The sequence below is a fragment of the Pipra filicauda genome, unplaced genomic scaffold (assembly GCF_003945595.2).
Source record: "Pipra filicauda isolate LSUMZ 115617 unplaced genomic scaffold, ASM394559v2 scaffold243_size1161148_pilon, whole genome shotgun sequence".
NCBI classification, from domain to species: Eukaryota; Metazoa; Chordata; class Aves; order Passeriformes; family Pipridae; genus Pipra; species Pipra filicauda.
Window position 1 is genome coordinate 371,342 of NW_024104358.1, and position 16,020 is coordinate 387,361.

Consider the following 16,020-nt stretch of genomic DNA (forward strand, 5'->3'; position numbering starts at 1 on the left):
TTGCTGGCTGTGACCAAGAGAGTGACACAAGTAACCACAGGTTACTCCATGGCATCCTGAAGTAACTAGCTAGTGACAGCTTTTGTGCCCTTTCTTCCAGCTGCCAGGTCTTTCTTACCAGGTGCTCCAAGCTGTCTGTGTCTTCCTGTGGCATCTGGTGTCACTTCTTGTGCTGCAGGGACTTAGAGCATCCAGAGAGGGGCCTTATTTCTTTTCTTAAGATGCTTTGAAAAAGACTTGATCTGAAAAATAAGAAAAGAAAATGGGTTTTATTACCTTTACACCCAAATAAGTCCTGGGGTTCACTAATGCAGAGATACTTAAAAAAATTGTGCTCTTTCTCTTTTCTGGAGAGAAATGATGCAGTTCTCCGAGAAGAGAGAAATAAAATCACCAGCATCAGATACACAGAGACTGGGCAAGCACCTTGAATCTCCCTTCCAGTTCTGGCAGTGCATCCTTCTGACCAGGGGCTGGGTGCAGCTGAGAGTGGGAGGATGGGTGGACCATTATCCCCATAAAATCATTTCAATCCACCTGTAAGTACCAGACCCTAGACAGTGAAGAAAACCTAGGGTTTCAAGAGTTCACCCAACTCAGAGCACATTTATTCTGAAAGTTCTCCTCTAGAAATATAACCTGAGTTTTCTACCGAGGTCACGTTGACTCTGGAGACATGAGACCTGTGCATCATGTTTTCAGGTGGCTGCTGCCCATCACTGGTTTTTAATTCAGTAGACAGTGGAAATGCCAAGGCTTCTCATCAGCCATATGTACATGACCCTTGGAAAGCAGCAGCATGATCTCTTCCACACCATTACTTTTTATTGCATTCACTGTTATATCTCTGTGAAACAGGGAGACAAAATACCCACAGAGCTATTTTCGTTCTTTGACAGAACAAGTCTGTTGAGCTTCGTATGTGTAATGTGAAGAACATCAGTCATTTAGAGCTAAACTGCAGTTGAAAAGGTCACAGTCACTGTGACAGAGTAAATGAAATGTTTAATTCAAATAGAATATCAGTTACAGTTGCAGTAGTACTCAGAGTCACTTGTGTTTTCTTTTCTTTTCCCTAAAGCTCAGCAGAGTGTGATTCAGCATTAGCTGTTGGCACCCTTGTGTTACAGAGCCCTTCCAGAAGGTACTTAGTTTTTATTTTAGATGTTCTATAAACTGAATAGTGGGTTGTGTCTGCAGAACGCTGCCTCCTCTCCATGGATTGCACAGGAAGAGAACTGGGAGAAAGGGGGATGTATTTGCATTTTTTGTATATGTAGTAGCATGAGTCACAGAGCCAGTTTTGGATTTTTTTTTTTTAGTGAAGACTAGGTTCTTTGGAAAATGTGAGTTTTTTAAAAAAGATTTTTTGGCACATTTTGCTTATGGAGAATGAAACAGTTTGGGCTGGAGACTTCGTCCCTGTCCTTTATCAGCTAGGCTCTGCTCAAGGCTCTGGCCCGCACAGCTGGAGACTAGTCTAGCCCAGCTCCTGCCACCCCAGCAGGTACGCTGGGGTGGACTTGAGGCTTATATGGACATGGGCACTTAAGCCTCTATCTTTATTGTAAAGATTTCACTCTATCACAGCAAAATTCAGCAGCAGCCATTCTCTTTATGTATTCATGTGGTTGCCAATGACATATCTCAGCTATGGCCACGTCTTGCATTCAAGTAAGTGCTTAAAAATGCCATGGGCATTAGACCTAACTGTTAAGGCTTCATCTCACTTCTCATCCTAGCAAAACACATCATCCTAATATGCTAAACACTAGCTAACACCAATAGGACACACTGTCTTCTTGAAAATGTATCAATTGTATCATGACCATCAGCCTGACAGAGGAGACCTGGGAAGGCTCAGCAGCATTAGTGCTTTCTTGGCTTGCCAGAGCTTTTATTTAAATGGGAACTGGAAGAGCATGAGTGTAAGAGGGAGGTGTTCCCTGGGACCAGGTAAAGTTCACTGCCCTGGCCTTAGCTGTGGGATTAGTGACCAGCCAAGCTGCCTCATGTCTGTGACTGATGCAGAGTCAACAGGCAAATGCTGGGTTACCAAGGAAAAATGCCTAATATGCCAATTTCATATATGAATCAGGGGATGGTGAAAAAGAGATTGATGCTGTTGTCCATGTGACATTTAGTAGTGACTTATAAAGCATCCAGAGCAGTGCTGGCTCATTTGGAGCTGGCGTGGCTCTCTTGGCTCTCGTTGCTGTGGGTAGTGCCCACTCTGGTTAAGTCACTTGCAGATGCTACAGCCTTTGCTCTATCTCTGCACAGCCCAATGCCTTGCTGGTGGAGCTGACCTGTGCTGGCTTGTGCTCACCGAGGGCTCAGGGAATGCAAACATATCGGGACTCATCTGAACCACAGCATCTCCGTGAGCCCTGGATATGAGGCCATGAGTTTCATCAAACTGTCCAAGCCTGAAGTTTGCTGCCTAAACCCATAAACAAGCATGTGAGTGCACAGTCTGCAGTCCAGAGCCCAGTTCAAGAGGAGTATCCATGAATAGGGCAGAAAGAAGAGCTCTGCTTCCTTGGGCTCCCTAATTTTTCTCAAATTGACTTTGCAGCTCAATATAAACCTCTGTGATTTTAACACTGGCTGCTTACCCATGCTTCTCATTTTTGACATGCTGAGGCTGTACATTTCCTGGAAATAAAATGTCTGAGAGAAGCAGAGCTGCAGAAGGAATTTGAAGGTTTAGTGATTCGCGCACAAAAAACCCTCTTCTCCCAGGCATGCCTGCCAAGTTCCCATTTTCAACCTCAGATGCCTTTACTATTAAATTACAGCCACTGAAGCGGATCCTGAATTGGTGCTCCCAAGGACAACAGCAGTTGCTTTGCTGAATGGCAGGAGTCCTAATAGCAGCCTCAGCAATCACAGGAACAGCAAGATTTCTCTGTTGTCTCTTTGTGGATATCATCTTGATTTAGACTCCAAATGTCACTGCCTTGGAGGGTTCTATGTTTGGTGTTTCACCCTGCTAATGTACTCATGAAATCAGTCCCTTTCCTTTCTCTTCATGTTACACCTATTTCGCAGCTTCCCAGTTATAACTAGATTTTGTGGGACTTTTTTACAGGGTGCTTGTTGGCTGAAGTATAAAAAGAGCTCTGGTGCAATTGTGAATGTTTCCTGTGTGTTTGTGTGGGACCCCTCAGAGCAGAGAATTTGGGTAAAGAGAGGGCTCAGATAATGAACCTGCAGTTTGGGAGTGTGTAAGGAGTCAGAAAGATCTTGTAATTAGACAGCACAGGGAAATGATCTGAACAGAACTGGAGAGCCCTTGGAGCAGGGCAGGCTGGTGGGAGCTGCCTGGAGCCTCTGCAATGCAGTGAGCTGCAGCTCTGCCCCTGAAAATCCCATCCCTGTAGCTCACAGGTGGCCTTCTGACATCAGCCCTTATTACTGCTCACCATGGTTTTCCCAGCCAAGATCAAACTTTATTGGGGTCACTTGTAATTCTATCCCCTCTATTCCTTCTTGCTTTGACAGGGCTGGAGGAAGGCTGACATAATTTCTTATGTGAAATATGACCTGTTGTCTATGGACTCCTGTATTCCTGTGGAGTATCTCCTGAGCAGTAGCATCTGATCAGTGCAAACACTTCTGAAAGTCCCTAAATGCTGTTTGGTTGCTGTCCCTCATCTTTCTGAGCATCTCTGTCCTGCATACTGTTGGGACACACTCATTGCCACAGCATCACTGCCCTGCAATGAAACAGATGCTGCTACAGCACACCTTTGCAGTTGATAAAACTTTTTTTTTTTGCCAGGTTCCTGTGCATACCTGCAGCTGTCTGCTAGAGGGGAGGGTCTGTAGGACTTTTGTCCATAAATGCAAAGCAAGATAAATGTAAATACACATTTGTTTCTTTTTTTATGTGACATACACTTGGAAATATTAATAATTCTGCTGTTCTTACACGAGCAAAAAATGACCTGCCTGCAAATCACAGCTAGAAATAGAGCTGCAAGATGTGCACTGGGAGGAAGGCCATGTTATATGGTCACATGGCAAATATATTTGAGAGAAAGTTCATCACCTGCCATTCAGTCCCTTTTAGCTGCTGTCCCACAGGAATGACACAGGTCCCTCCTGTCAATTCTGACCATCTAGAGCAGCATCACAGCCTCTGGCTCATGTTCCACCCCCTGGTATTTGTTTTTATTTTAATGATTTTTATGAAAATCCCCGAATAGCAGTTGTATTGGATGTAGCATTGCTTGGACAACTGCACACAGTGTTGGGACAAGCCAGACTATGCCACTTCTTATTAGGGTGGTCATAAGTAGTTTTTATATGTTTGGTTGCCTCAAAAGGTATTACATCTTTAGCTAAGTGTTTTGAGCTATAGTGATATAAATGGGGGAAAAACAGGAATCAAATAAATTCATAGAATTATAGAATGTTTTGGACTGGAAGGGACCTTTAAAAGCTTTCTGGTTCCAACCCTCCTGCAATGAGCAGGGACATCTTCAACTACATCAGGTTGCTCAGAGCCCCATCCAACTTGACCCTGAATGTTTCCAGGGACAGGGCTTCTACAGTCTCCTGGGCAACCTGTGCCAGTGATTCACCAACCTCATTGTGAAAAAATCTCTTCCTTATATCTAGTATGAACCTTCCCTCTTTTAAGTTAAAACCATTATTTCTTATCCTAACACAACAGGCCCCGCCAAGAAATTTGTCCCCATCTTTCTTATAAGCCTCCTTTAAGTATTGAAAGTTGTGAGTTGTTGTTAAACTGTAGGTTGTACATGAACAAATGCAAAACTATTTTTGCATCAAAGCTAAAGCAAGTGTTGAGTAAAGTGCATTATGAGTAACAGCAATGTAGGAATCAGAAGAAATCCTTCTGTGGAGTATGTGTGTAATGAGTCCTCGTGTAAATCTTTCTAAGGAAATTCTCTGACTTGGTAGAAGGCCAGAGCTCTGTCATTGTGTTCTATCTAGTAAAAAAGGTACAAGTGCTGAACCCAGAGCTTTGAAACTGTCTGTGAATCTAGCTTAAAGACTTAGGGAAACGGAGTCCAGTAGAGAGCATTTTTGCATCTCAAATAATAAATCCACAGTTCTTTATGGCAACAGACTGTAGGTATGGCATTATATTAGTTCTGTTGTGCAAAATGCGAGGCTTTTGTAAATCTACATACTTTGCTTCCTTAGAGCAGGAACTTTGTTGTGTAGCCAGGTAAAACCTATCTTCAGGATGACATTCAGAGACACTTCTCAAGAGCCTTCAGCCACACGTTACCTGAAAAGAGTTCTGGATTTGCTTAAAAAAACTGTTCTTTATACTTTCCTTAAGGAAATTATACATTTCAGAGCTTTTTTTAATCACAGATTGGTATTTACTTGTCTTAATATTCCTAATGAAATGGAGGTCAGTGGTAAATGCCTATCTTTGATAGACCGTTTGAGCCCATTTATCTCCAGTGACAATGTCACTTCATCTGATGAGGGTAGACTCAACCATGTAACTTTTGGATGCCAAAAAAAGGGCAGAACATCATCACGTTCTACACCAGGGACACTGATGGGCAAAGTACCATTTCCAAAATGGGAAATTGAGTCCCAGTAAGGAATTCACTTTGAGGCTTGATTTGTGTGGGTATTGCTCAGATATGAGAGTAGGACAAGGTATAAACCCTGAAATAGGCAGTAGGGATGAAAACATCTGTATATACTAGATAAGAAAATTTATTCATTACTAGGCAGCAACTTTCCAGTAAATTATCAACCTGGCATCTGACAGAGCAGAATGAGCTATCATACTAATAGGAACATGTCATAAATATTATTGCTTTGAGAATGTTGCCTACTTTTTCCAAATCCTTTCAACTTGCTCTCCAGTTTTTCTCCAATCATTGTCAGTGGTAGACCTGGATGAAAAACAGTGCTTTTTGTTGTTGTTTTTTGGGAAATAATGACTTCTCTGTCATTATTTTCAATTCTAAACAAAAAAACTTGGAGCCACCATGGTGAAATTTCCCATCGAGTAAAAGTTTAGATAGTTTCAGTCAAAAACAACAAAAACATTTCATTGTGATAATGCCATGTATTATAAAAAAGTATTCTACAATGCACAGTATCTAATTTATTAAATAAAATTGAGACATAAATACAAAAAGCATTTTGACACTGTCAAAACAAGCCAGCTGGACTTTTTCCTCTGAAAAATGCAATCAAATTGTACTCTCAAAATTTAATACAACTGCATTTTCCAATTGAAAAACAGATCCATCAGATGGATTTAACTTAAGGAGTCTGATCCTGCCAATGGGTATACTAAAAAATTGACAGCAATCTAATTGAGTTAGAGTTGCAGAGCTTTGGTCAAATTCCTTCTCTATCTTAAATTTTTGTAAATTAATCTCTGGGACAGGGCCCTGGCTGATGGAAGACAGCAAACAGCCTGAATTCTTTGAGCCCTTCAGGGGTAAAGCCAGATTAGAGCCACCTATTTCCTCAGCTTTAGCTCATGGTCCAGAGAACAGGAGTGTGCTGATCCACAAGAGCTGTATTGGTGTCCCACAGCAAACACCTTGCCATAATTTGTCACTTATCTAAACTGCAGCAAGATGATGGTGGAAATCAGATTTCTTCTATTATTTGTGGAAACCAGGAATGGAAATAAATAATTTACTCAGCAAAGCATCTCCCTTCTTGGAGAACTCTCACAGCGATCTTTTTGTTCCTCAAATCCGATATGGTTTAAATCCATTGCTTGCTTGGTTGTATCCTCTTTTCTGCCTGACATTTTTGACAAGCCAAAGTAATTCTTAGAGTGATGTTTTTCCCTTTAAATGGTACAATCTGGTTTTACACCTAGTCATACTTTCAGACCTAACACAGATTCCTCTTTTTGTCACATTTTAGAGAAAGCATAGCAGAAAAAAAAATTATATATATATATATATAAAGCCTTTCCATTAATTCTACCACATTTTCTGCTCTCCACCTTCCCTCTCTGAAGTAGGATTGATCCTCCCTTGCCCAGTATGCATAATGAGCTCAATGCTCCTGCATCTCCACTTAGCAAGTTCCTACTGCAAAGAGACAGCAGGTCAGTGTCCTTGTGTTGTTAATCCATTGAACTAACAACTGAAACCTGGGAGGATTTTTAACCAATTATAAATGAGCAAGTTATTAACAATTAAAGTTACCCAAGCATGACTTTGTACTCCTCACTTCAACCCCACTCCCTTTTGAACAGTGTCATCATCAGATAAAGAAAAACCTCGATATTGAAACATTCTTGTACTCACAGACTTGGGAAGAAAGTTATCAAAAAAAATCTAATGCTTACTGACTCTCTGTTATGTAGAAGTTGAATTGTTTTTAGAGAAACTTGGTACCTGATAAATGAACCTCATCTGAGATGAATCCAGAGCCTTGACTTGTTATTTTCCAGCATGCTGTTACAAACAAGGAGAAAATGAAACTCATATCCTCAGAGGTGGATAAGCACACCAAGGTCAAGGGGTGTATACTGCATTTCTCACCTTAAAAAATATTATTGCTGTTCACTGAACTGCTCTAGACATCTTCTTACAGCAACCAAACCAACCCTGTCTAAGTGGGGGGTTGTTCCCAGCGTGATATGCTCTCCCAGCCCCTGAGCATGGTACACTGACCAGAAGGACACGCCATCAGAGGCCTGCTGTTTTGTTAATCTCCTCAGGCATTTCATGAGTTTTTCTGCTCTCACAAAGCTCAAGCAGCTTCACAGCCATTTTAGCTATCATTTAAGCATATGGTCTTATTTCATGGTGAATTAAATTTTAGGTTTTTCCAGTAGAAGGAAAGCAGCAATCATATATGATTTCCCCACAGCTATTCCAGGCATGTAATAGCTGAAATGCACTTGAAAGAAGAGGTCTTGGTCAATGCAAGAAGTTTTAAGACACCCTATCTAAGTTACAAAGTTATTCTGTGGACTCCTCAGGTAATCAACGGAAAGAGCATCCTGAGAGCAATTCAGAGCAGGAACCTAAATTGGACTAAATTTCAGATGTCCATCCTTCTTTTTCTTCCCTCCTACTGGCAGCCCAGTTTCCCAGCCTAACTCTGACTTGAGATTCTTCCTGTCAACATTTACTTCTTGAGCATAACTCACTGCAGCTTTTTCTCACTCCCGTCCATAACTCTGGGCAGATGACAGGGCTTATGATGCAAATTTTTAATTTTTTTTTTTTTAAGGATCTGTGCTATTGTGAGTAAAAATATTACGTAAAGCAACCTAAAGACAGATAAATCGCTACCAACCAGCACCCCAACTAAACATACCTTCCTGGTTTTGCTCAAGTATGGGCATAAGTAGCACAGAGTTTCTTATTGCTTGTTTGTAGTTGTAGCGTCTGCAAGGATTTTCATGAAATCTTCCCACATCCTGAAGGGAATCCTGGTGTTTCATTTGTGTTGCAGAAATAAAAATCAACACCAAGCATAAATATTTTATGGGTTTTACCTGTGTCACATCAAAGCCTGGCCAAGCCAAGCAAAACAAAGCAGAACTGCAGGGACGCATCTGTCATTTCCTCCTTACTCTGATGTGTCCCATAAGCAAATCTGATAAGTAACTTCTGCAAAATGTTACTTGAAATACAACATTTTAATGAAATGCCATAGAAAGTGGTAGAAGTGATACTTAATGCACAGATCTCTTTTGTTCTATTATGCATTGATGAGGGAATTTGCATGATCATTAGGGGATGACTGAAGTTTGGAATCTTTTTAATGAATATTACATTCTCGTCTATTAAAGGGAGGAATGACAGTAAATTCTTCTTGTAGCAAGTTTCTGCCATCTGTGTAACTTTTCCCTAGAGCATCACTAGGAACCAAGTCAAAGGAGGCACCTAAACAGTGCAAAGGAAAGAATTTCAGCAAAGTAAGACCTAACCAGGTTTCCATGTAGCTGGTACCTTCTCTCTGTGGAAGTTTGACTTTATTCTTTTTCTTTCTCTTTTTTTTTCTTTTTCATTTTGCAAATTGACCTATGGTCCATGAAGTTCAACTGACCTGTCTTCACACTCTTTTTGTATGAAGTTTATGAAATATTATCAGACATACAAACTTCTTTTATTGTATTTACTGAAGCATATTTGACAGAAAATTTGGCATGCATAAGTAGGTCAAAAGATACAGTCAGTTTTGCAATAATTTTCTATTTCTCTGACTCTAAAATTTTCAGGTATTTTCATAGTTTAATTAAAGGAAAGTCAGATGTACTACTTGCCTAGTTTTCAAGAGCATAGGTATATATTCAACCAGAATTTCATGTTTATGAAAGAAACACAACTTTCTTTCTTCTTAACTGAATATACATTTTAAAAAGATAACAAGTCTTGATTAAGAGGGGTCTGAGCAACAAGTACTTAATCATATACTTAATCAGCTAGCATGTACTAACTAGAACTGCTTAGAAAACCTTTCCCTCCCATTAATTATGTTGAATCCTGAAATCAGTGCAATTTATTCTCAGAATGCTTCTGAAAACAATTCAAAACACAGGAGGTGTGATTTGCTCAAACTCACCATAATCAAATCTCATTAATTTATATATTTCGTTATACTTGTCTCTCCCTTTTTATTGAGAAACTATATACATCATAAGACCTTTCTGCAACAAAGTATAATGAGAACTGTAATCTTTGTATCAACATGGCAACATTCTAGTAAAAGTTGAACCACAAAGGTATCAAACAGCATATTTGTACTGAAAATAGAGAGAAAACATCCACATTTCCACAGAGAAAACTTTTTGTTTGCAAAGTAATTTATCTGCAAAACAAATGGATTTGCTCTGTTTTCAATTATTGTAGCTGGCAGTTTAATTAATTCTTCAATTTATTTTCAAACTTCAGCCTCCAGCCATTCGATATTGCTGTTAGGGAATGACCTACTATTTCTTTTGAAATCATGCTATTATCTGATATCTTTCTCTTATAGGCATTTCTAACCACTCTGCAATATTCTTCGGCTTTCAAAACTTAAGTTCACTTCCTTTGATTTTCTCTCTTCAGGTCACAAATCCTTCCTACAGTTTTCGTCTGAATTCTTTTTAACTTTCAGAATTCCTTATGGACTATTTTCTTGGAAAGTTTTTAGAAACTTGTCTTCCCCTTGTAAGCACACTCATAACACTCTTTCTGCTAATGTCATTGTGCAGGTTCAAGAAGACAGGAATACATCTGACTACTTACTTAAAATGTCTCACCACCCCCTCAGGCACCAGAAGTAACTCTGCTCCTAAGGTCTGATGTCAAAACTGCACCAAGCCTGTCTGATCCTTGGGCCTCTGAAAATGTCTGAAGTTTCAAATCCTTGCTATTGAAAGGATCAGAGCTAAGCAGGACCATGAAGCAGGTTCACCAAGACCCCATCAATAGGTAGGATGTAAGATGGACAGCATTCCTCAGACAACAAAATTGCTCCACAGTGTGGGTGCATGAAGCTCACGTCAGTCATGCCACGGGCAAGAGACCTGTGAAGATCGCCTGAAAACGTGCTGCATGCTCCCACACAACATATTTCTCAACTCTTTGGCTACTTTCCATCTTGTAGAGATGGAAGAAAAGGCAGTGAGCTTTGTGTGACCTTGCTTTTCTTGTTTCATGGAGCAGCTATGACTCCTACTGGAGATTTGTTACTTACCAAACCCGGAGTGCTTTTAGCACTCATTGCATAAATGCGCATATTGGGTCACCACTACATTAAGGAGAAACATGCTTCATGGGAGGCTCCAAGAAAAGAGGCCACTTCCGGAAATTCATGCATACACTGAAACAGATGACTGTTGAGATACTGGTTTCAATGCTCCTACCACAAAACTCCCTGTGAAGAAAGAGTGGGAAGGTCTCTCCTTGAGCTGTTCTTCCTACACTAGGTGTAGGAGAATTGGTCACCGTGATCTCTTCGCTCAGCCTGTGGCAACTCTTGAGAAAGAAATGAAGCATTGAGTTAAGTGAAGGAAGCAGGTTTTGTGTCCTTTCTTTCACTGACAGAGAAAGCTGAAGCCATCAGTATGGTTTCTGACCTGGGAGAAGACAACCTTAACAACCCATGCCAGTGGAGAGCTGGTAGACTGCAATTTCTCAGCTCTGGTGGAGAAAAGATCCTGGGTGAAGTCTGTAACCACGACCAGGCTGAAACTTGGGTTCCACTGTCTTTGGGGACTTACTAAGATTTAGAACAGATGTCAGGAGAAGAAATCAATGTAAAGACGAGAAGATACTGTTAAAGCAGTAAAAATGGTTTGACAATTCAACAAATTCAGTGCATTTCCTAGTCTATCTGAGCCAAGACCCAGTAGAGGTTAAGTACTGAACTGTACTGCCAAAATGTTTATTGATCAGAGTAATTGTCTATCTTGCCACTTCCAGGAATCCAAGATATGTCTTTCTTCTATTTCCATGGTAGTATTTTATGGAAACCACTAGAAATAGAATATTCAATTTAGGCTGAAGTGAAGTACCTGAATCATATGTAGCCATCAAAATCAATAAACTAATTTTCAGAGATGATAATTATTTTTCAGTTCCTATGGGGAAAAGGAGTCCATGGTTGTTTGGAATTTAAATAGACATTTTCTATTTTTATTTGTCTTGCTCCAGTAAACCTTTACTCACTAAGAATAAGTGGGTTGTTAGTTGTTAATTATTATTCTAACAGTATTCTACTAAAGGTGGTCTGGAAACCTGTTTTCCCACTTATTGACTTATCTAATTTGAAAAAAGAATGTATTAAGGCTGTTTAAAATAACTGTGACATTGATATTTTATCTAATCCCTGTTTTAACAGAAGCAGTCAATATCTTCTCTTTGTATGAGCAGATGAAACTGCATATTGCCACTCTAATTCTCCAGTTCTGTGACTGGATTTCTTTAGCCTCTTAGGCTTAACAGCAGTGCTTTCCACATATGGAAAGATTTAGTATCCATAGAGATCCTCCCCATAATCTGTGCTACAGGAGGAGTCCCCACCTCCCTCTGAGGAACATGTGATTCTTGTAGACTTCTTCAGCGATTAAAGGTAACTCAGATTCAAAAATCCTTTGTATGCAGTACATTCAGCTCAAGACTGAGACATCTAAATTAAGATGCCTAAATGTAAGGTCTTGATTCAGGTGCCTAAACATAGATGCCTAAAGCTTTTCAAGATGCCCTTGTAAATTTGTTGAGATGCTCATTTGGCCTTCAGCTGCAAGTCTAGAAGAGCACAGGTTTCCTGCAGGTCATGGCTATATCTGCCAGCTGTGGAGATTTCCTAAGTCGTCTGAAATGACACTGGACACCTATGTTTACTAATTGAATAGAACCCTAATTACTATTAGATTGAGGGACACAGAGAGAGTCAGTAAAGGGATTGAGCTCTCGCCAGGTTGGCAGCTGGATCTCCCTAACCTCCACTGAGGGTACTGACTATAGCAGTTGTTCAGGCACCAAGATCACCTATAGACACTTACTTGCAAACACCTAATTTTAGGTGTCTTTATCCCAAACTGAGACCAACCCACGAAGTGCTCATTGTAACAAAGGATGAATTCAGAAATGGAAGGCAAAACACATGAAAAGGAGGAAACTGTCTTTGTCAGTGACTCAACAACAGATACAAATACTGGCTGGTAGAAGTCCCCCTCTGAATGTTTCAGTGAATGCCATGTCTAGAAAAGGTGACTATGAAAGGGCAATCTTCTCCTTTTACCTTCCACTCTCTGAGGTTAAACAGTGCTTCTTCTATGGAAAATTTATATAAGAGAGCAGCTGTAATCCAGATACGATGACAGTTTTTGTCATAATTATCCTGTTCTTTTATTAACACAATTGGCTTAAGCACCAATCACTGCATTAAAAGTAACCTGAACTTTATTGTGCCCTTCTGTTTCAATCAGGAGCATCTACCATATGCTTGACAGAAAGGGACAATATTGGATGGTAGAACATTTGAAATGCCTCCAAAATTAACCTTTCGGTTTCTTACACTTGTAAAAACAATTCTCTCCTGCTGCTTAGTGCAATTTGCAGGACGTGTTGGGAAGGAAACAACCTTGAATTTTCTTATGACACTAACTTCCATTACAATAAATCTCAAGGTGAGAGCAAACAGGAAGATATGAGCCTCTCTTACAACCATGTTTCTGGATGACATTATAGTCAGAGATGTTCTTTATAGTCTCTGTTGGAAAAAAATACACCAAATTTTATTGGCAGTGTCTCTCTGACAGATGCCATGACTGTCCTTGTTTAAACCAGCATCAAATCACTAAACAGAACTTGAGAAAAATAAAAACCAAAATGTTGTTATGAGAATTTACATTACAAAAGTAAAAAAACAAAACAAAACAAAACAACAAAAACCCCCAGAAGTTAAAAATGAAATTAGAATTTGCTAAAATAAAAGTACTGCATTAAAGGTGTGTTTTGGAGAATGCTGAATTCCAGAAACTAATCCAAATAGGTGTAAAATGGAATACTTTTAAAAACTGACAAAAGAAGTGCTAACTGTGCATGTTAAAACCCCACTTTCTTTCTTAACCATTCACTGATTTTTAACTTGTTTAATGTCTACGTTTAGCAGACATTTAGCAGACGTTTAGTCTACATTCTAGATGCAGAGCTAACTATTTAGAAAGAGTTTTACAAGACAGTGCCGTACCAATAACATGAAATATCACTTTATAGTTTCTTCCTAAGGATTACAGTCCCAGAAACAGAAAATACATTCTTCCTTTTAAGAGCAGAAACCTGCATCCTATCTGACTTGTCATCTTTGTATTTATCAAGATTATTATCACAGGTTGTTCTGCAGTTCAGAAAAAAACCCCAGAAAGTTCCCTGGTACACATGGCCAACCAAGCATTAGTCTGAGTGCCTCAGATTCTTGCTTCACTTTCTGTATTCACTGTCCCTGTGATAGCCTAAGTGAGATTTTCTGTGGTAATGTACTGAGTCTTCCAGAAGACTAATTATAGTTTTCCAATACATAATCCTGCAATCAGGACCTCTTGCACAGTTAGCTGCACCAGCAGTAAGACTGTGGGCATGTAGTGAGAAGCTCTGGAAACTGATGTAGAGCTGCTACTGAGAAACTCACTTCTGTGAAAGATAATAGCCTTCCAGAAATCCCAAGTCAGTGACCTGAATAGGAATGAATTTAGATATTCCAGGCCCAGTTTCTTGCCTTATCTGGTCTGATGGAGATCTGTGATGTCAATGGAGCTGTGCAGTACAACAGGAGCCATGTGTGGTCATGAAATTGCTTGTCTCATTTGTAATGCTGTTATTAATATTGAATTCCAACATCATAAGCATGGAGTAGCATATATTACTTGTGTACCATTACTTGTGTTAGTGTGTTTGTAGCACATTCAGCAGTGACCTGCTTACTTATTATGAACAGAATCATAGAATCAAGCAGCTTGGAAAAAACCTCCGAGATCATCAAGTCCAACCCTTGATCCAACACTGCCATGGTTACTAGAGCAAGTGCCACATCCAGTCATCTTAAAAACCTCCAGGGATGGTGAATCCACCACCTCCCTGGGCAGCCCATTCCAACGTCTGATTACTCTCTCTGTAAAAAATCTCTTCCTAATATCCAACCTAAACTTCCCATGACACAGCTTGAGATTGTGCTCTCTTGTCCTACTGCTGATGGCCTGGGAGAAGAAACTGGTACCCACATGGCTACAACCTCCTTTCAGGTAGTTGTAGAGAGTGATAAGGTCTCCCCTCCTCTTCTCCAGGCTAAACAACCCCAGCTCCCTCAGCCTCTCCTCATAGGACTTGTGCTCCAGTCTCTTCACCAGCCTCATTGCTCTTCTCTGGACCTGCTCCAGGACCTCAACATCCTTCCTGAACTGAGAGGCCCAGAACTGGACACAGTACTCAAGGTGTGGCCTCACCAACGCAGAGTACAGGGGAAGAATCACTTTCCCCAGTCCTGCTGGCCACACTGTTCCTGATCCAGGCCAGGATGCCGTTGGCCTTCTTGGCCACCTGGGCACACTGCTGGTTCAAGTTCAGCTTCTTGTCAATCCAAACTCCCAGGTCCCTTTCTGCCTGACTGCTCTCCAGACACTCTGTGCCCAGCCTGTAGCACTGCAGGGGGTTGTTGTGGTCAAAGTGGAGGACCCGGCACTTGGCCTTGTTGAACCTCATCCCATTGGAATCAGCCCATCTCTCCAGCTTGTCTAGGTCCCTCTGCAGAGCCCTCCTGCTTTCCAGCAGATCAACACTCCCCCATTGATCCCTGAGGGACACCACTAGTGAGCGGCCGCCAACTGGATGCAGCACCATTCACCACCACTCTCTGGGCCTGGCAATCAGCCAGTTCCTAACCCAGTAGAGGGTGCTCCCGTCCAAGCCATGGGCTGCAGCTTTTTCAGGAATATGCTGTGGGAGACAGTGTCAAAGGTTTTGCTGAAGTCCAGATAGACCACATCCACAGCCTTCCCCTCATCCACCAGGCGGGTCACCTGATCATAAAAGGAGATCAGATTGATCAGACAGGACTTGCCCTTCCTAAACCTGTGCTGGCTGGGTCTGATCCCTTGTCCATCCTGTAGGTGCTGTGTGATTGCACTGAGGATGATCTGCTCCATAACCTTGTCAGGCACTGAGGTCAGGCTGACGGGCCTGTAGTTTCCCGGGTCCTCCTTTAGCCCTTTTTGTGGATTGGCGTGACATTCCCCAGCTTCCAATCATCTGGGACCTCCCCAGTGAGCCAGGACTGTTGGTAAATGATGGAGAGTGGCTTGGCAAGCTCTTCCGCCAGCTCCTTCATCACTCTAGGATGGATCCCATCTGGTCCCTTAGACTTGTGAGGATCCAAGTGGCTCAGCAGGGTGCTAACTGTTTCCTCCTCGATTACAGGAGGGCTATTTGGCTTCCTGTCTCTGTCTACCAGCTCCGGAGGCCAGCTATCCCAAGGACAACCTGATTTACTGTTGAAAACTGAGGCAAAGAAGGTGTTAAGTACCTCAACCTTTTCCTCATCCTT

General features: G+C 41.1%; 1 long non-coding RNA gene across 1 annotated transcript; it reads right to left on the reverse strand.

The window, feature by feature from the left end:
* Positions 1 to 5,873: 5,873 nt before the first annotated feature.
* Positions 5,874 to 8,415, reverse strand: LOC120323362. The gene is made up of 3 exons (XR_005563729.1): positions 8,305 to 8,415; positions 7,374 to 7,433; positions 5,874 to 5,897 (listed from the first exon to the last, which is right to left on the reverse strand). It is a non-coding gene; the product is annotated as an uncharacterized LOC120323362 (long non-coding RNA).
* Positions 8,416 to 16,020: the final 7,605 nt, after the last annotated feature.